The 20,423-nt window shown below is 39.3% G+C and overlaps 1 pseudogene; it reads right to left on the bottom strand.

The window, feature by feature from the left end:
- Positions 1-16,930: 16,930 nt before the first annotated feature.
- On the bottom strand, positions 16,931-20,164 carry LOC104855866 (annotated as a pseudogene).
- Positions 20,165-20,423: the final 259 nt, after the last annotated feature.

Here is a 20,423-nt window from a genome sequence, read left to right as displayed (position 1 = left end):
CCATTTACAAACATTTTATTTCCATTTTTCCATTTTCTCATATATTTTTCCCTTATTACCTTAGCCATTTTCTTTCTATTTCACACTCTTAATTATACCATTTGAACCTTGTTGACACTTAGCTGTTCACACCAGAGAAACTTCAGTATTTACTCATGTGTCCTATTATTTCACTTAAAGAGTATAGCCTCAATGTGCATCCAATTAGCTATAAATGTTTCTAGTTTCTCATTCTTTGTGGCTGAGTAGTATTCCATTTTATAGAAAAACCACCTTTATCCAGTCTCCAGTTGATGGGCATTTGGGCTGTTTCCAAGTTTTAGCTATTACAAAATGTGCTGCTATAAACACAGGTGCACATATATCACTGTGATATGATTCTTTTAATTCTTTTGGAAAGATACCCTGTAGAGGGAAGGCTGAGTCAAATGGAACCTCTAATCCTAGTTCTCTGAGGTATCTCCATGTTGATTTCCACAATGGTTGCACCAGTCTGCACTCCCACCAACAATGGAGAAGGGTTCCTTTCTCCCCACAGCCCTGCCAACACTTGTTATTGGTTGATTTCTTGATAGCAGCCATTCTTTGTGGGGTGAGGTGGAATCTCAGTGTTGTTTTCATCTGCATCTCTCAAATGACCAGTGATGCTGAACATTTTTTCATATATTTATTTGCTGCTTTTACTTCTTTGTCTGAGAAATGTCTGTTCATTTCAGGTGCCCATTTTTGAATTGGGTCTTTGTATTTGGGGGGGTCTGATTTTTTTGAGTTCTTTATATATTCTACATAGTAGTCCTTTGAGGAGTAGCTGGCAAAAATTTGTTTCCACATTGTAGGTTGTCTCTTAGCTCTGTTGGTGATTTATCTTGCACTGCAAAAACTTTTTACTACAATGAAATCCCAGTTGTTGATTCTTGTGCAAGTTCTCGTGCTGCTGAGGATTTGTTCATAAAGTCTTCTCCTATGCCAATGCCTTTGAAAGTGCCACCTAATTTACTTTCCAGTAAGTTTAGTGTTTCTGTTTTTATATTTAGATTTTTAATCCGCTTGGATTTTAGTTTAGTGCATAGTGCAAGATAGGGATCTAGTTTAAATCTTTGGCAAGTTGAAAGCCAGTTTTTCCAACACCATTTATTAAAGAGGCTACCTTTCCTCCAGTGAGGATAGTTGGCTGCTTTGACAAGGATGAGGTAGCTGAGTATCTCTGGTGTTGTTTCTGCATCTTCTAATCTATTCCATTGATCCTCTGGTCTGTTTCTTTGCCAGTACCATGCTGTTTTTTGTCTTTGTTTGGTTCCAGGGATCAAACTCAGGCCCTTGCACTTGGGAGGCAGGCAGTGGAACCACTGAGCTAAATCCCTGGCCCAGTACCATGAAGTTTTTTGTTTGGTACCGGGATTGAACTCAGGTCCTTGCGCTTGCAAGGCAGGCCATCGAACCACTGAGCTAAATCCCCGGCCCCATGCTGTTTTTATCACAGTGGCTTTGTAGTACAGTTTCAAGTTGGGGATTGTGTTACCCCCTGCCACATCTCTGTTGCCTAGAATGGTTTTTGCTATTCTAGGTCTCTTCTGGTTCCAAATGAATTTTTGGATTGTTTTCTCAAGTTCTGTGAAATATACTTGGGATTTCTGTCAGGATTGCATTGAATTTGTATAGAAGTTTTGGAACTATGGCCATTTTCACTATGTTTATTCTTCTTACCCAGGAGCAAGGGATGTCTTTCCATCATCTTATATCCTCTTCTAGCTCTTTTTTCAGATTGCTGTAATTTTCACTGTATAGGTCTTTTGTCTCCTTCATTAGATTGATTCCTAGGTATTTCATTTTTTTTGGATGTTATTGTGAAAGGAATCGTTTCCCTAATTTCTCTCTCAGTGAGTCTGTCATTTGTGTACAAGAAGGCTATTGATTTTTATTTATTTATTTTTTTGGTGCTGGGGATCGAACTTGGTCCTTGTGCTTGCGAAGCACGTGGCGGAACCACTGAGCTAAATCCCTGGGCCAAGGCTATTGATTTTTGAGTGTTGACTTTGTATCCAGCTACTCTGTTTTATCTGTCAATTAAGTCTAGCAGTCTTTTGGCAGATTTTTTTGGGCCTTCTATGTAGAGTATCTTATCATCAGCAAATAGTGACAGTTTAACTTCTTCCTTTCCTATCTTTATTACTTTTATTTCTTTCTCTTGTCTAATTGCTGTGGCTAATGTTTCTAGAACTATATTGAACAGGAGTGGTGATAGTGGACATCCTTGTCTTGTTCCTGATTTTAGCATGAAGATTTTCAGTTTTTGACCATTTAGAATAATATTGGCTGTTGGTTTTTCATAGATAGCCTTTGTCAGGTTAAGATAAAGACCATCTATTCCAATTTTCTGTAGGGTTTTTATCATGCATGAGTGTTGGGTTTTGTCAAATGGTTTTTCTACATCTATTGAGATGATCATATGGTTTTTGTATTTAATTCTGTTGATATAGTATATTACATTTACTGATTTATGTATGTTGAGCTCTCCTTGCATCTCTGGGATAAATCTGACTTGGTCAGGGTGTATGATCTTCTTCCTGATCTTCTGTATTGAGGATTTTGGCATCTCCATTCATTATGGGAGATTGGCCTATAGTTCTCTTTTTTGGTTGGGTCTTTCCCTGGTTTTGGAATCAAAGTAATACTAACTTCCAATGAATTTGGAAGTACTGCTTCCCTTTCAATTTCATTGAAGAGTTTAAAGAGTAGTGGTGATAGTTCTTCTCTAAATGTCTTGTAGAATTCAGCAGTGAAACCATCAGGACCTGTGCTTTTCTTTGTTGGTAATGTTTTAATTACATTTTCAATTTCACTGAATGTAATTGGGGTGTTTAGACTTTTTCTATCTTATTCATTCAACTTTGAAAGTTCATATGTATGTCCATTTCTTCTATATCTTCCATTTTTAGAGTACAAGCTTTCGAAGTAGGTATTGATGATCCTCTGGATTTCTGCTGGATCTATTGTGACTTCACCTTTTTCATTCCTAGTTGTGTGAATTTGAGCCTTTTCTTTCCTTTTTTTTTTTTTTGATCAGGTTGGCTAAGAGTTTATCAATTTTATCTATTCTTTTGAAAAACCAACTCTTCAATTTATTGATTTTTTTTGTATAGTTCTCTTAGTCTCCATTGCATTAATTTCTGCTCTGATCTTTATAATTTCCTCCCTTGTATGAGCTTTCAGTTTGTCTTGCTCTTCTTTTTCTAGAAGCTTAAATTTAAGCATAAGGTTGTTTATTTGAGCTTGCTCTGTTTTCCTGGTATGGGCATTTACTGCTATGAATTTCCCTCATAGAACCACTTTCATTGTGTCCTGTAGATTCCTGTATGTTGTATTGGCATTATCATTTAATTGTAGAAACTGTCTAATTTCTTCTTTAATTTCATCTGTGACCCAGGGCTTGTTCAGCAGGGTGTTATTTAATTTGCATGCATTTGTAAAGTTCTTGTGGTTTCTTAGACTACCAATCTTCAGTTTAATTGCACTATGGTCTGATAATATACAGGGGATAACTTCAATTCCTTTGCACTTACTTAAGTATGTTCTGTGAGCTCGCATGTGGTCTATTTTGGAGAATGACCTGTGTGCAGCTGAAAATAATGTATATTCTGATTTTGTGGGGTGGAACACATTTAGACATCTAAGTCTGTTTTTTCTAAGACTTGGTTCAGTTCTGTTATTTCATTGTTTTTTGTCTAGATGATCTATTTGTGTCAGTGGAGTATTGAGGTTCCCCACTACAGTTGTATTAGTGCTTATTTCATTTTTCATATCCATTAAGATTTGTTTTGTATAGTTGGGAGCATATATATTTATGGTTGTCTTTTCTTCCTTTTGTTCCCTTTACAAGGATGTAGTGGCCTTTGTCTCCCTTCATTAGTTTTGGTTTGAAATCTATTCTGTCTGCAAAGAAGATAGCTATCCCCACTTTTTTCCAGGCTCCTGTCATATGGAGAACTGTTTTCCATCCTTTTACTCTCAGTCTATGAATTTCTTTGTGGATTAAGTGGGTTTCTTCTATAAAGAAAATTGTTGGATTTTGTTTCTTAATCCATTCTGCCAGCCTGTTTCTTTTAATTGGTGAGTTGAGGCCATTAACATTGATGGTTATAACTGTTATGTATTGACTTTTCATTGTCATGTTACTTTCCTGTTGTTGGTTTATTTTTTTACTTTTCCCTCTCTCCCTTTAATTTCTTGCCTTGCCTGATATATTTGCTCTGTTGGCCCTGATGGAGTGTGTTCTTCATTTTCTTTTTCCAGGATATTGTTCAGAAGTGTTTGGGGTGCTGGTTTGTTGTTCAAGCAATTTCTCAGGTGTTCTTTGTCGTGGAAGTATCTCATTTCCCCATCAATTTTAAAAGATAGATTTGAAGGATACATCAGTCTAGGTTGGAGGTTGTTTTCTTTTAGGACTTGAAATACCTCACTCCAAGCTTTCCTTGACTTGAGGGGTTGTGTTGAAAAGTCTTCTGTGATTCTGATGGGCTTTCCTTTGCATGTGATTTGTTTCTTTTCTCTAACTGCTTGCAGTATTTTGTTCTTCTGTTGGATTTCCAGGATCTTGATTATTATATGTCTAGGTGTAAATTTATTTTTATCATGGCTAGTTGGAGTGTCGCATATGCCTCACTTATCTGTATGTCAAATTCTTCCCCTCTGTTTGGGAAGTTTTCTGTCATTAATTCTGTGAACAGTTTTTTTTTTTATGTCATTTGAACTTCCTCCTGCTACTTCATGGATTCCTATCAGTCTTATATTATTCTTCTTTGCATCATCTAATAGTTGTTGGATTGATTTCTCATGGTCCCTTACTGTTTTTAAGAGATCTCTCTTTTCATGGTCCCTGACCACAATCCTATCTTCTATAGCTGAAATTCTATCTGCACATTCATTCATCCTGCTGTGACTGCTTTTTATAGCATTTTTAATGTCCTGGATATCTGTTTGAATCTGTTTCATGGATTCCATTTCTCTCCTATGTTGGGCATTCAAGATTTCCATTTCTTTCCTATGCTGGATATTCATGGTTTCCATGGTCCTGAGCTCATCTATTATCTTAATCTGTTTCTGTTCTACAGTCTCTAATCATGTCTTTCATTCTCACCATCACTGTGGTTATCTGGGAAATTGTTTCTGTTTTGAATTTTTTCTATCACCTCATTTATCTGTTTTTTTACTTCCTGTGCTATTGGTTCAAGGTGTCCAGATGGTTGACTATCAGACTTTTCCACCTCATTTCCCGCAGAGTTTACCTTTGGTAGGGTGGAAGTCTGTGTTTGTGCCTTGTTTAAATGTCTTCTCATTTCTCTTTTTCTTTTTGGTACTGTCCTTGGTTTAATTCCTGGGTTAATACTTTGCTCTTCCAGATATAAATGGTCTTTAGGTTTTGAGTCTATAATGCCTTTGAGGCAGTCTCATTTTCATTAAACCAGGGAGGACAACTGATTAGATCAATCACAACACCTTAGCACAAATGATACAATCAGCAACACAGTAGCATCAAGCACAGCTTAGAAAATGACAATTTGTGGTAGTTCTTAATCTATCACCTTTAACCATGTGAGTTAAATAAAAATCAAGGACCAGCCCAAAATATGTTTATAGTGAGTAAACTCATCAATATAGCAATTTTACCCTTCAGGATAGGGATTTAGAAGGAGTTGGGGAGGTAGAGATAGATAAGGCAAAAGAAGTTTAGAAGTGAGGTCAGAGGACACAGGAAGATCACACAAACTCAAGGGAGCTGTTGAAGAGAAGAGGAGAAGATAGAACAAAATATACCTAAGAACAGAACAAACTAACAGCAATAGGGAGGCTAGAGACTCATCACTTTCTTTTAAAACTAATAGCAATTGAGAGAAGGAAAAAGAGAAGAAAAGGAAAAGAAAGAAAATAAATTTGAATTAGGATAGGGACAGGAGCAAAAAGGGAGAGGAATGGAGATCAAGGTGGGAAAGAGAGAGTGAGAGATAAAGAAGATAAAAGGATTTTTTTTTTAAATTTTGAGAAAAGAAAAAGATAAAAATTTTAAATGATTAAAGATAAGAGAAAAATATTCTTTGAAAATAAAAAATAGAAATAGAAATAGAGGGCCTCCTTTGGGATATTCCTCTGTTGACACAATAGACAGAGTGGGCAGGAGTGTGCAGGTCTAAGTTAGTTAGTCTCAGCAAGCCAGCAGCTGTCCCCTGAGGTTCAGGCTGATTTTGGGCTGTAAGGCCCAAGTTGAGATCTTTGACCTCCTGCTGGGTTGAACTCATCAAGGATCTATTTCAGGTTCCAGCTGTCTTTCCCCTGAAGTTAGAGCAGGTTCTGATGTGAGGTGCTGGTCCCTCCAATTTACCAACTATGGTGGCCTGGTGTGCCTTTATTGCAGATTTTCTTTTTTTTCCAGTGGGCTTCAATTTTCATCTAGGAGCCTCAGAGAGGCCCTTTCTCTAATTCATGGGGGTGGGGGGGCACGAACAGTGCTGTGTTGGTGTCCGTGCTGCTGGACTCCTCTGGCACACTGGGTCAAAGGGGTGGGCCGCCCTCACAAGATGTTTTATATCAGTAAATGTCAAAGTTTTCTTTTCCTTCCATCTAAGTCCCCACAGGAGGGATAGAGGAAGAAATGATGAAAACGAGTGACCAGCATTCATGTGGATTCTCCTGCTCACCTATGTGCAGGATAGCTCAGCCCTGCACTGCTCTGCTTTCTGGCACACACAAGCAAGGAAGCAAAAAGCAAATGGATGCAGGGATAGCACCAGGCCAGGGGAATTTTTTGAGCCTTATCTGCTTATGGAAATATTTGCATTTCTATTTTTTACCACTTTCTGTGACATAATCTCATTGAGGTAAAAGATGGTTTTCTACTATTTTTAAAAATCAGTAAAATGAACACCCAGTTCATTCTCTCATTATCTCCTGGATTCCAACCTGTCACCATCAGTCAACATGCCCTACATTTTTTTTGGTACAAAGCACAGTCTGGAAAATATTTCCTATAACAACTCTCTAAAACCAAGTCGGAAAAGAGCACAGTGCTGACTTAACTATTTTATGAAGTTATTATAGCAAACTTTGGTTTTAAAATTTAGGTAATGTACCCACATTAAAAGTCTGTTTATTCACTGAAGACCACCGAGGAGGCTGCAGGGGGAGAGAAAACCCAGAGTCAAGCAGTCCACCACATTTTATCTCCTGGGAATAGTTTTAGAAGTCTTAGTCTTAGAAGGGGGAAAAAAATCAAGTTCAGGAAAAAAACTCAGATGCAGAGAAAGTGGGTATAGACTCTCAACTCAGGCTTTGCTTGGTGTAGATGGGGTGTTGATGTGGGGGGTTTATCCCCTGAGAATTCTCAGCCATGTGTAATCAGAGATGGAGGAGGCCTGAAGGGTAAAATCCATTGGGGTGAAGCCTAAGTGGCCATCACAGACTCAGTGGTACAGAGACTTTTGGGCAGTTTCTGTTTTTGTGGTCCAGAGCAGTGAGGAGTCCTGCTTGAGTCCCAGTTTCCCTCCATCTTGTTGCATCACGTGTGCTGGTGAAGCAAGATCATTGTCACGTAGGACTCACAGCTGCAGGCAAGGCAAAGAACTATGTCCAGTGTCTTAAGACCAATACTTGAAGATGACAAACATCCTTTTCTTCTCATAATTTCATTGATCACCTTGTCACATCTTGCTGCAAAACACTCAGAAGTGTAGCCCTACTGAGCTGCCATGTTTGTACTTATAAATATTATTATGCAAGAGCAAAGGAAGAAGGCGATAAGGGATCTGGACGGCTAATAGTTTGCTCTTCTGAGGGTTGGAATCTCCCTTAGGAAAACTGAAAACTAATAATTGCTGAGATAACCCATGCCAATAATTAGTAGTAACTAATTGCACTTTAAATACAAAACACATTAGACATGTGTAAACTAGTCCAAGCTTTAGAATGAACTAACTAGCCCCTACAAAATAGACAATACAGGAAAAAGAAGATAATTCTAAGCAATATTCTTATTGAAAAGAGAAAGATGGTATGAAAAAGAAGTCAGAGAACAGGGATTTTGGTTTTTAAAAATGTACCAAAACACAGTGGAGTCTACTGGAAATCATATTTAAAAGAAAATGTTCAAGAAATCTCCAAGTTTATAAAAGGTATAAAATGTGTAGATTTTGAGAGCAAAAATTGAAAAAGAGGCCGGGCATGGTGGTGCATGCCTGTAATCCCAGCACTCGGGAGGCTGAGGCAGGAGGATCTCTGTGAGTTCGAGACCAGCCTGGGCTACATACTGAGTTCCAGGTCAGTCTCAACTATGTAGTGAGACCCTGTCTCAAAAACAAAAAAAATTGAAAAAGAATGACTCCAGGTGAAAAACATATCTAATTATGATAAAAATGTAAAATTCTGATTCTGAAAGTGTGGTTGAATGGGTAAGTCAAAGGGCAATCCTACTAAATTACAACTATGTGTGTCCTACTGTTAGAAAAACTGGCTTTGCCACGTGTAGTGGCCCACACCTGTAATCTCAATACTTGCTTCAAGTTCAAGGCCAGCCTGGGCTACATGAGTTTGAGGCCAATTTGAACTGGCAAGAAAGAAAGAAAAGCCTAAGCCTTTAAGAGGATCACTTAAAGTGATTCTCACTTTGAGGGTATTAGTAGAACTGGACTCAGCCAGTAGCTGTGTGCGTGTGTGTGTGTGTGTGTGTGTGTGTGTGTGATGGATTTATCACAAGAATAAGAATGTAGTTTAACAAACAAGTGTAATTATTTTTACATCAACATCGTTTATTAAAGGAGAAAAATACCATATGATCATCATAGTTGCAATGACATCATTTCATGTATGCAGCAATATTTTATAATTATAAAACAAAAAATAAGTACGAAAATGTCCAAGCAAGAAAGAATAGAAGAAAACTTCAACCAGATACCTGATAAAAGACATCTACAAAATGCCCGCGCAAGTTTTTTAATTAATTAATTTTGGTCATGGTGGTGATTGTACTGGGGATTGAACCAAGGACTGCTAAGCTACATTCTCAACCCTTTTAATTTTTTACTTTTTTGTGGGGGGGCAAGTTCTTCCTAAGTTCCCTAGGCTAAGCCTGAGTTTGTGATCCTCCTGCCTTAGCCTCCTAACTAGGTGGGATTATAGGAATTTGCCTCCATGCCTGGTACAAGCATAATTCTTCATGGGGAAAGCAGGAAATATTTTCTTGACTTTCATATTTTTTTCTTTTTATTGAGTTCATTGGTACAATCTAGGTATACAATAAAGTTACATTCATCATTGGGTTTCTGTACCTTTACATAATAGGTCTTAGCCAAAAGGCCGAGAAGCCATTTACATAATAGGTCTTGATTCTCATTTTTTCCTCTTGTCCCTGCCCTCCCTTCACCCCCTCCTCCCCTCCCCATTTACAAACACTTTATTTCCATTTTTTCAGTTTCTCATATTTTTTTCCTCTCCCTTATTACCTTTCCCCCACCCTTCCCACTTTCCCTACACCTTTAGCCCTTTACTTCCTATTTCACATTATTAATTATCTCATTAGGATCCTGTGTACTATTATAGTTTTTCACACCAAAGAAACTATTCGGTATTTCAGTTAAAGAAATCTCTGTATGAACATTAAAAATAGGGAATCCTAAAATAAAACTAAAAAGGAAAGTAAAAGAGAAAAGGCAATGATGTAACATTAAAATAATCCTTAATTCTGGCGATGAAAATGGTCCCTGAACATATTTAAATTGCTTCTTGCTCTCATAGTCTTATCTTATTCTTTTTTTCATTATTTAGAGAATACTTTATTAGTTTCTGTAATCAAACCCACTTAGATATGACCTTACATATTTAGTACGATGTGTTACCCCTGTACACATGGAAAAAAAATAAAAAATTAACATTTCTAGACCAATATGGCTGTCCATTTCTGTACAATGCCAACTCAACACAATAAATTGGGATGACTTCTTCCAAAGTTGGCAGCACCATTAAAGTTTCCCAAAATTCATTTTATGTATATGTATATATGTATTTATATTTATATAAAAAGACTAATAATAGTATGTTATGCATCGATAGCAGCAACAGCTTTTCCAGGTTCTGAAGTCATCTGAACAAAATTATAGACATTCAGCACATTCCATTAAAAACAAAACAAAACAAAACAAAACAAACAAAAAACAAAGAAAAGAACAATACCCAGAAAACAGCAAAGTTCTGTTGCTATTGTGGTACCTGGGACCATTTTTTTTATTAGCATCTTAATTATCATCTGGAAAGAGAACATTCTAGAGTAACATCATTAAATGTAGCTCTGATAAAGCACGGTCCCTACTATGTATCATAAAGCAGGTACAAGATATTTTACATTCATAGAGGTATGAAACAGTACCGTCCTACATCAATAATACTAGAATCAGTTTTGGTTTGAACTTTACTTTGTCTGCATATAAGATTGCTACCCCTGTTTTTTTCTGGGCTCCTGTCACATGGAGAATTGTTTTCTATCTTTTCACTTTCAGTCTATGGGCTTCTTTTTGCACTAAGTGTGTTTCTTGTATATAACATATTGTTGGATTTTGCTTCTTATTCCATTTTGCCAGTCTATTTCTCTTGATTGGTGAGTTGAGGCCATTGACATTGCTGGTTATAACTGATATGTACTGACTTATTATTGACATGTTATTGGCCTTTTGTTGACTCTTTTTACTTTTTCACCTTCTCCTTTTAATTTCTTGCCTTGCCTATTTGATTTGCTCTGTTGGGCCTCATGGTGTTGCTGCCTTCATTGTCTTTTTCTAGGATCTTGTTTAGAATTGCTTGTAGTGCTGGTTTGGTATTCATGTAGTTTCTCAGGTGTTCTTTGTCGTGGAAGTGTCTTATTTCCCCCTTCATTTTGAAAGAGAGTTTTGCTGGATACATCAGTCTAGGTTGGAGGTTGTTCTCTTTTAGTACTTGAAATATCTCATTCCAGGCTCTCCTTGCCCCAAGGGTTTGTGTTGAAAAGTCTGCTGTGATTCTGATGGGCTTTCCTTTGTATGTGATTTGTTTCTTTTCTCTTACCGCTTGTAGTATTTTGTTCTTCTGTTGGATTTGTGGGATCTTGATTATTATATATCTAGGTGTATATTTTTTTTGATTGTAGCTAGTTGGGGTCCTATATGCCTCAGTTATCTGAATGTCAAATTCTTCCCCTCTGTTTGGGAAGTTTTCTGTCATTAATTCTGCAAACAGCTTTTTTAAGTCATTTGTATTTTCTCCTGCTACTTCATGGATTCCTATCAGTCTTATGTTATTCTTCTTTGCATCATCTAGGAGTTGTTGGATCGATTTCTCATGATCTCTTACTGTTTTTAAGAGACCTCTCTTTTCATGGTCACTGACTGCAATCTTATCTTCTATATCTGAGAGCCTATCTTCGCATTCTTTTATTCTGTTGCGTACACTTTCAATAGAGTGTTTAATCTCCTGGATATCTGTTTGAATCTGTTTTATGGATTCCATTTCTTTCTTATGTTGGGCATTTATTTTTTCCATTTCTTTCTTATGCTGGGCCTTCATGGCTTCTATCATGGTCCTGAGCTCATCTATTTTTTTGTCAGTTTCTGCTCTAGAGTCTCGAATCACAACTTCCATTTTGCTCACTATCTCTATGGTTATCTGGGAAATTATTTCTGTTTTGAATTTTTCTAGAGCTTGATTGATCTGTTTTGTTACTTCCTGTGCTTTGAGTTCAGGGTGTCCTGGTGGTTCACTATTGGCCTTTTCATCCTAATTTGCCCTTCTGTTTGCCATTGGTGAACTGGAAGTCTGTTCTTGTGTCTTGCTTAAGTGTTTTCTCATTTTTATTTTTGTTGTCTGACTGTCCTTGGTTTAATCTCTGGATTATCACCCAAATCTTCCTGATATAGTTGAGCCCTAGCTTCTGTATCTCTAACGACCCACAGACATTCTCATCTTCATAACATCAGAGAAAACAGCTCATCAAATCAACTGCAATGCTTTATCCCAACTGATACAATCAACAACACAGTAAGATCAAGCACAACTTGGAGACTGACCACCTGTGGTAGTCACTAGTCTGTCACCCTTAAATCATTTGAATTAAATTGAAATCAAGAAGCAGTCCAGAACATGTCTGCAGTGAACAAAATTTCAATATAGTGTATTTACCATTTAATGGCTCAGACAGAGCGAGGATGCAAGTCCCCTGGTCTCAGTTAGCTGATGGCTGAACCCCATGACGCTGACTGACCTCGGGCTGCAAGGCCCAGATTGAGTTCCCCAACCTTCTGAATGGTTGAACTCCACAACGTTCTATTACAGGTTTCCCATGCCCTTTCTTTAAAGATGTTCAAAGTTGGGAACTCAGAAAAATACCCTTGATGACCACCTCTGCCTCTGCAGAGTGGGTCCAAAGACTGGCACAGTGAGGAGGTCTGAGAGTGCATGTGTGTGTGGGGGCTTATGGGGGTTCAGGGGTGCGTGGCTACCTTCCTGGCACTGGAAAGATGGCGGCTGGGTCGGGAGCAGGCGTGGCTCTCCTTCCTGCGGTGGATCAGGGCCCAGGCTACCTCCTGGCACTTGAGCGATGGTGGCTGGGTCAGGAAATATTTTCTTTAAAATCTCTTTAGATTAAAGATGCCCTTGTTAGGAAATAATAATTAGTATTGTGATGAGATTCTAGCTTGTGCAACGTAACAACCAGAACTACAAAGATGAAAAAGTAATACCATTGTTCACAGATTATATGACCATCTTCATGACACGGGTGTAAGTTCAACAAAATTTAAAATATATGATATATTTAGTTACACATGGTGGTCACACCTATAATCCCAGCACTCTGGGAGGATGAGGCAGGAAGATTGCAAGTTTGAGCTTACCCTAGACAACTTAGTGAGACTTATTCCAAAAAGTAAAAAAAATTAAAAAGGGTAAGGGATGTAGCTCAATGTGAAGGCCCTGAGTTCAATTCCCAGTACTGTAACATAAATAAATAAATATTTAAATGACATTAAATTTATATGTATTTTTAAATGATAAATTAACATAATTCTATGTTCACTGTTGGATTAAAGCGTATATTACAATTTAAGTGTTAAATTAAAATTTAAAGAAAATAGGTAAATTTTAGTATAAATAATCTAAATAGGGCCAGGGATTTAATTTAGTGGTGCCATCCCCTGCCTTGCAAGTGCAAGGTCCCAAATTCAATCCCAGGCACTCCCCCCAAGAAAACCTAAATAAAAAGCGTTAGTTTAACAAAATATTTTAAAAGGGAGAGGCACCAACAGCCACTTCATGGAAGAGTAAGCCCAGAGAGCCAGAAAGAGTGGGAAAGACACTCAGCTCACTGGGAAGGAAGGCAGTGCAACTGAAATCTAAGTGAACTCTCGTTTCACACCATCAGGTAGGCAATACTTTTAAAGTACAAGTGTATCAAGTCTTTCCGAGGATGTGGAACAACAGAAGCTCTACTTATGCTCTTCTGGTGAAGAAAAGGAGAGGACAAGTAGAGCATTTGGAGAAGCATTTTGGCATCATCTGGTAAATGGGATGACGTACCCACTCTACAACATGGTTAAGGCCATCCCTGGAATCTTCCCTTGAGAAAACCTCCAGTGTATACCAGAAGGCAAAGACAAGCATGCCATAACAAAAATCTGTAAACAGCTGGGTGTGGTGGTGCATGTCTCTAATCCTAGCATCAGGAGCCTGAGGCAGGAGGATTGTGTGTTTGAGGCCAGCTTAGGCAATTTGAGGAGACCTTCCAATGTGGTTGGTAGGACTATAAACTAGTAAAACTGCTGTGGAAATCAGGATGGAGATTCCTCAAAAGCTTAAAAATAGAAATAGCATTTGATCCAGCTATATCACTCCTTGTTCTATTCCTGAAAGAATTAAAGACAGCATACTATAGTGATATATCATACTCACACAGTGCAGTTCATAATAGTTAAGCTGTGGAAACAGCCTAGGTGCCCACCAATAGATGAATGAATAAAGAAAATGTGGTATGTATACATAGTAGAATATTAGCCACGAAGAAGAGTGAAATCATGTCATTTGCAGGAAAATAGAACTGGAGACCATCAAGTTAAGCAAAATAAGCCAGACTCAGAAAGTTAAATATTGTATGGTTTCTCTTATATGAGCAATCTGAAAAAAATAAATAAAGGAAACTAGAAGGTAGACTTTTAGAGATGGGGAAGAAGGTTGTAGGAAAGGGTAGAAAAGAAGGGGTGTAATAGAAATTAAAATATGTTATATACATATACCAATATACCAAACCAATCCCACTATTCTATATTACTAATGTGCACTAAAAATCCCCACAATGTGTTCACACTTAACAAATTTAAAATTTTAAAGTACCATTCATGTTGCATCAAGTAAAAGGGAGACATCAAGTAAAAGATTAAACTTTTTTGGAAGGAAAAACTGTCCTAGGCAAGAACAAAATTTCTTTAGGAATACAGTACCTACAGTGCATGATAAAACTCAAAAGAAAAGTAATGAAGCAATATACACCAAATTCAGGATCTTGGAAAGGGGGCGTTAGGGGAGGAGGCAAAACAGTACCTTATCAGGTGAACATGCAGGGGCTTCAGGTATAGGACTCCGTTCTTCCTCTGGCTTGCTGCTTACAGAATTGTTTGTTATTGTGCCTTACTGTTCATACCTACATATTATACCTGTTTCTCCTTGTATGTCAAGTATTTTCCAGTAAGGAATAAAAATACATATAATTGCATTTATTAGAATATTAACTGTATGTAGATGTAACTGTGTGTAAAACTACATGTGTACCTATACAGTTATGAAATTCATAGGAAAAGTTCTAGAAAAATATTCATTAATAAAAAATAAAGCATCTGGGCTGGGGATTTAGCTCAGTGGTGTCACTGCTTGTCTCACAAGTGCAAGGTCCTGAGTTCGATCCCTGGTGCCAAAAAAAAAAAAAAAAAAAAAAAAAAAAAAAAAAAAAAAAAAAAAAAAAAGAAAGAACAAAGCGTCTTAGACAAGTGCATATTGTACACACTGTCACATTTTATTAAGTTGCTGACAGCAGGAAAAGGTGGCCAGGTCTCTGGGGAGTTTCTGCGTGAAGCTACAGGCAGGAAATGCGGAGAGCTGGTGCTGTGCAGAAGCTTTGAGAACTGTTGACAGCACAGTAAGAGTGGACAGGCTTTGGAATCAAGAAGGATTAAAGTGTCTAACAGAAAAAAAATATACATAGTGTTTCATAATTCACATCTTTGTTAAAGTTTCAAATTCTCTCATTGTTGGCATCTAAAAGTGTGTGGTTCTTTTTATTGGGGTGCAAAAAGCATTCCATTTATAACAATGTTTGAAATAGACTACAATTTTTATCACTCTGTTATTTCTTTTTTGAGGAAATCTAAGCAACAAAACATAAGAAAGGATGGGGCCTGGGCTTCCTTTGACTTCTGAACTGTTTTCACTAGAATTTTCCTTTTTTACTTGGTACTGATTTTCAATGTTTAAATTTTACTTTTACCACATACATGGATTTTCTTTTAAAATTATAGTGCAAGGCCTGGGGGTGTAGTTCAGTGATGGAGACTTTGCCTACCATGGACAAAGTTCTGGGTTTCATCCCCAGCACCAAAACCAAAATGAATATAATGTACTAATCATGTCTGTAATCAAGATTCAGTAAGTACAATGTCTTACTGCTTCTGTGTGGAAATAACTTTGAAGCAGTCTGAGTGCTAAAGCCAGGATTTCCAGTCAGCTGGTCTGGCCTCAACAGGAGGAGTTGTGTATGCTCTCCATCAGCACAGGAAATCTACTCTTGTGTCTATCCTTTATACAACACTGGGCTAGGTGGCAGAAAAGCCCACCATTGGCCACAAACTGAATGTGTGTGCAGGATATCATAAGACTTCGTTAAACCTAGAGGGTCTGTGGTGAGGATGATTGGGAGATGAGCATTTATGGGGCAATTAGTGTTCTCCATAAAAACAGAACCAACAGGGTGTGTGTGTGTACAGGTTAATCACCTGCAATCCAAATATCTGAAATCTAAATGCTCCAAAATCCAAAACTTTTTGAGCTCTGACATGACACCACAAATGGAAATTTCACACCACAAAATGTATTACATATACAAAGTTATATATGTACATATATATATGTATTCATGTATAAAGTTGTATAAAATATTGTATAACCACATATGATGGTAAAATATTGTATAACCTCAGCTACTTGGATGGTAATGCAGGAGGATCAAAAGTTCAAGGTTAACCTGCACAATTTAGCAAATTAGTGAGATCTTGTCTGAAAATAAGAAATGTAAAAAAGGATTGGGGAGTTCAGTGGTAGAGCACTTGTCTAAAATGTATGAGGACCCGGTTTTGATTTAAATTTTTAAATTAAAAATTAAATAAAATATTGTATAAAATTACCTTCAGGCTATGTGTATAATGTGAATATAAAACCTAAAACTTAATTTTGTGTTGAGACTTGGGTCCCATCCCCAAGATATCTTATTATGTGTACATTCCAAAATTTGATAAAAAGCTGAAATTTTACAAGCATGATATTAGTTTTTATTTTTTAGCTCAAAATAAATGCTTAACATTTTGCCAAAATCAAAACTAAAAGTGAACACTTAGGAAAGGGTTGAAGCACATTTTTTCCTTCCCTGGGGAAACCAGGAAGGCAGACGTTGTAACACGCATCCGCTTTTCCACAGGACTAGACTAGGTGAACAGAAACCTCTTCCCAACTCTTCCTTGTCAGCTGTGTCTACCAGAGCTGTACCTGGCAGAATAAAACCCCAAAACAACCTCCGCACCATCAACTGCAGCACAAAACTGAGGATATGCAAATTTGGGAAGAACCTTTAAACCTGTTGGTACAGAACTCTCTCTACGGAGGCGGAGTAAAGGTAATTGTCATTAGCAACCCAGTGGAGGGTTATGCAGGAGTCCATGCTCGAGGATCACATCTCACAGTTCACCACAGGGATGTGCTAGAATTGAATTTGAGTTTCAGCAATGTTGTAGACCACAGACAGACTCGTTGTTCAGCAGGAAGGTGTCATTAACACCTGATGAGATCTCCAGGCCCAGGAGAACCGTGACCCCTGCAGAGTAATACCAGTCAAGGGGTCAGGGGTCATTTTTCCCAAACCTTTGACACTGTGCTTGCCCTTGGGCAACTTGCTGCTGTGTGAAGCTGCTTCAGTTTTACATATTTCCAAGGGCAACTTTTCCCAACAGGATTAAGCCCATCAAGTCTCCCTGTGATGTGTGTCAAGTAGATGGTGCTCTTGGAGACCATGTCAGTGAAATAGGTGCCTTTCCCAAACGTGTGGCCTGTCACAGGCTCTTCAGGTGGGGCTATCCATAGGCCCTGGGGACAGGATGCCAGCAAAGTTGGTGGTCCTGGACCCACGCCACAGCAGCTTTCAGTTGTAGAACCTCTTGAAGGGCTTGTAGTGCTGGCTTCTCCTTCCCACACTATCTTAAAGTCATATGCACTGTGTGTGGTTGTGTGAGAGTTTTTCACATACTTCCTGATGATGTTGGCTTCTTCAGAATCTTTGTCAATTATATTACTGTCAGTTTTGAGCTTCTCATATTTGATATCGACAGGGTCCTTTCTGCTGTCATCAGACTCACCCCTCGGCAGGCTGTAGGAGATTGTCCAGCATTTCCACCTTGGCTTGAACACTATCTGCTTTGTACAGCAGCGTGGCCTCTTCATCCCAAAATCATGGGGGATCAGGGTGTAGCAGCAGTTTGAGAGATCCAAGGTCTGGAAGTTGTGCTGCCTTGGGACAGTGCCCGATGGACCTTACTGAGGATAGTGTACGTGGCCTGGATCTCTTTTACTTAGCTTCCCCAAAGGCATCTTCTGAAGGTTGATCTACTCCACCATGGCTTTCTTCACACTTTTCACATCCAAGATCATCCTAATGAGCTCCTGTGCTAGCTTGGGGAGCTTGGATTTGGTTTACTGTCAGTTTCTTCCCTCCTTCTTCATTCTGGTCATAGTTAGTCTCCAGAGGGTAGAGCTTTTTGGGATACTTTGTGAAGTTTTTGGAGTTTCAGGCATTCATTTTTTTTTCTTGATATAATATCATAAAATGCTTAGTAGCATCCTCCTTGGACAGGATCTGTTACAGTTTAATGCTACCAATAGCAGTGCCCACACAGCTCCAGGGCCTGAATATCCAGTACCGACTCTCCTTGTCATTCTCTAGAAGCTGCAGCTCATAGTAGGACTTGGTCCCCTTCATGATGTCCACCAGGCCAAGGGTTGTGCTGGGACCTTCCTGCCCTTCTCCATGTCGTGCACTGAATGTTATAGACCATAGTCAGGATCCACAGCTGCTCCTCCTTCAAGAGTTCTCTTTTCAGGCTTGATATCATATTCCATGGTGGTACCTCGCTCTTCTTGGGGAGCACAGCCCCCAACTTCCCCTTTGGGGCCTCTACTTCAACAGGCTCTTCCTTCTTCACCTCTGCCCTCCAAGGGGCCAAGATGTGCACTAAGAACAGCTCCTGCAGGGCCATGGTTGAAGTTTAGACATCCTGGAGTAAATCTTCAAACACAATATGGATGTTGGCTTCTGTACTTCCTCCATCTTCTTACTCACCTTTTCTACCTCCTTCTTAGTGTTGATGTACAGGGAGGTCTCGTTGGCTTGCCCCCTAGCTTCTGGACTGTGGCCTTCACATCATCCTCTTTCTGGTAGAGTTTCCCAAGAGAAGTATATTCATGTTGGGCAGGGGCTTATCTCCTGGGGCAGAGAAGTTCACAGCAGCTGGCATCAAGGCCAAGGAGGGTGGGGTGCCACAGACATGGGGGTGCTGGTCTCATGGGGAATATTTGATCTTCTCTTTTTGACCTTCAATTTCTTCAGGTAAGAGATTTCTTGGAATTCCTTTGGGGTCACCTAATCCTTTCACTTGGGTGTCTGTGTCTTGAGCATGCACTTGGTGCAGGCAGTGACATCGCCGGTGCAGTAGTAAGTATCACTCTTGACCAGCTGGCCTTAACACTCCTCACAGGAAAGGAAGGCCCCAAATGCTATGCTGTGGGCAACTTGGTCCAAGATCACCAACTCCCTGTGTGACACTTGCCTCTTGCTGAAGATGAGCAGCTCTTTCAGGCCCTTCATGGAATATGCTTTCTTTAGCTCATCCTTAATGTTCCAGATCAGATTGTTCCAGGCCTTAAGGGCCTTTTCCAGCTTACTGTCCTTGTCCTTTTCTTTCTTAGATTTCCTTTTGGCCACTTTATCTGTTCCATCCACCTCATCACCTGTCCTCTTTCCCTCACTCTTGTTTGTTTGTTTGTATGTGGACATTCTTTTTTTTTTTTGGTACCGGGGATTGAACTCGGGTCCTTGCACTTGAAAGGCAGGCAACAGCACCTCTGAGACAAATCCCCAGCCTTTTCCTTCACTCTTGACCCCTGGGAGCTGCTCCTTCAGGGCTTCTTTATCCTCCACAAAAAGGCTGAAGCCCTTGAGCTGTCTGGCACCGTACTCAGGCTAGAAGCCCAGCTTCTCCCTGTTCCTAAGTATTCTGGGTGGGACCAGCAGTCGATCATGTCTAGCTATAGATCATCCAGGTCTAGCATCTTCTTGGACAGGTGCATCTGGCTCTCCTCTATCTTATCCATGTAGCCCTTGCATGTGCTTCTGTTGGACTTGGTGTACTCTGCAGTGAAGTCATCCAGGGTTTTCTCTGCCTGGCTCCCAATTCCATCCTGGCCTTTGCCCATCACTCTTCTGGCCTCTGAAATCTTGACTTCCGTTGGTCATCCCATCAGTGCTCAGAGAAGCCATCTACCTTGATGTTGGGCTGCTGGATGGAGTGGCCCACCTTCCAAAAATAGAAGAAATGGTACTGGTGTGGGACTTTGCCATTGAATATGGGTGACTGCACCTTGATGGCCATCTGCAGAAAGTCCTTGGGGATGCTCTTGACATATTTCTTGTGCAAGGTGAGCCTGTTCTTGGTGAGGTAGAGTTTATTCAAAGCCTCTGCCATTGTCCTGCCACCTTGCTGTCTGCTGCTGCTTCTGGTGGATTGCTGATGCCTGAAAAATCTAAACTCTGAAGGAACTGGCTCATGCAATTGTGAAGGCTGGACAAGACCAGAATCAGCAGAATAGGCCTGCTGGCAAGAAAAAGAAGAATCCAAAGGTCTCTGCCGGTAGAAATTCCTTCTTGCTTAAGGAGGTTAATCTTCACTACACAGAAAGACCTTTGATTGTTTGGATGAGGCCCACTCATATCATAAAGGGTTATCTGCTTTACTCAAAGTCTACTAATTTCAAGCGCTAGGGATTTAGCTCAGTGGTGCCCATGCCTGCCTCCCCCAGGACAAAGTGGGGAGGAGAAGAAGAAGGAGGAGGGG

This window comes from Fukomys damarensis, unplaced genomic scaffold (assembly GCF_012274545.1).
Source record: "Fukomys damarensis isolate Sample0158 unplaced genomic scaffold, DMR_v1.0_HiC HiC_scaffold_13, whole genome shotgun sequence".
Taxonomy (NCBI): Eukaryota; Metazoa; Chordata; class Mammalia; order Rodentia; family Bathyergidae; genus Fukomys; species Fukomys damarensis.
Note: the sequence above shows the minus strand (reverse complement) of the source record. Positions and strands in the feature narration are given on the sequence as shown.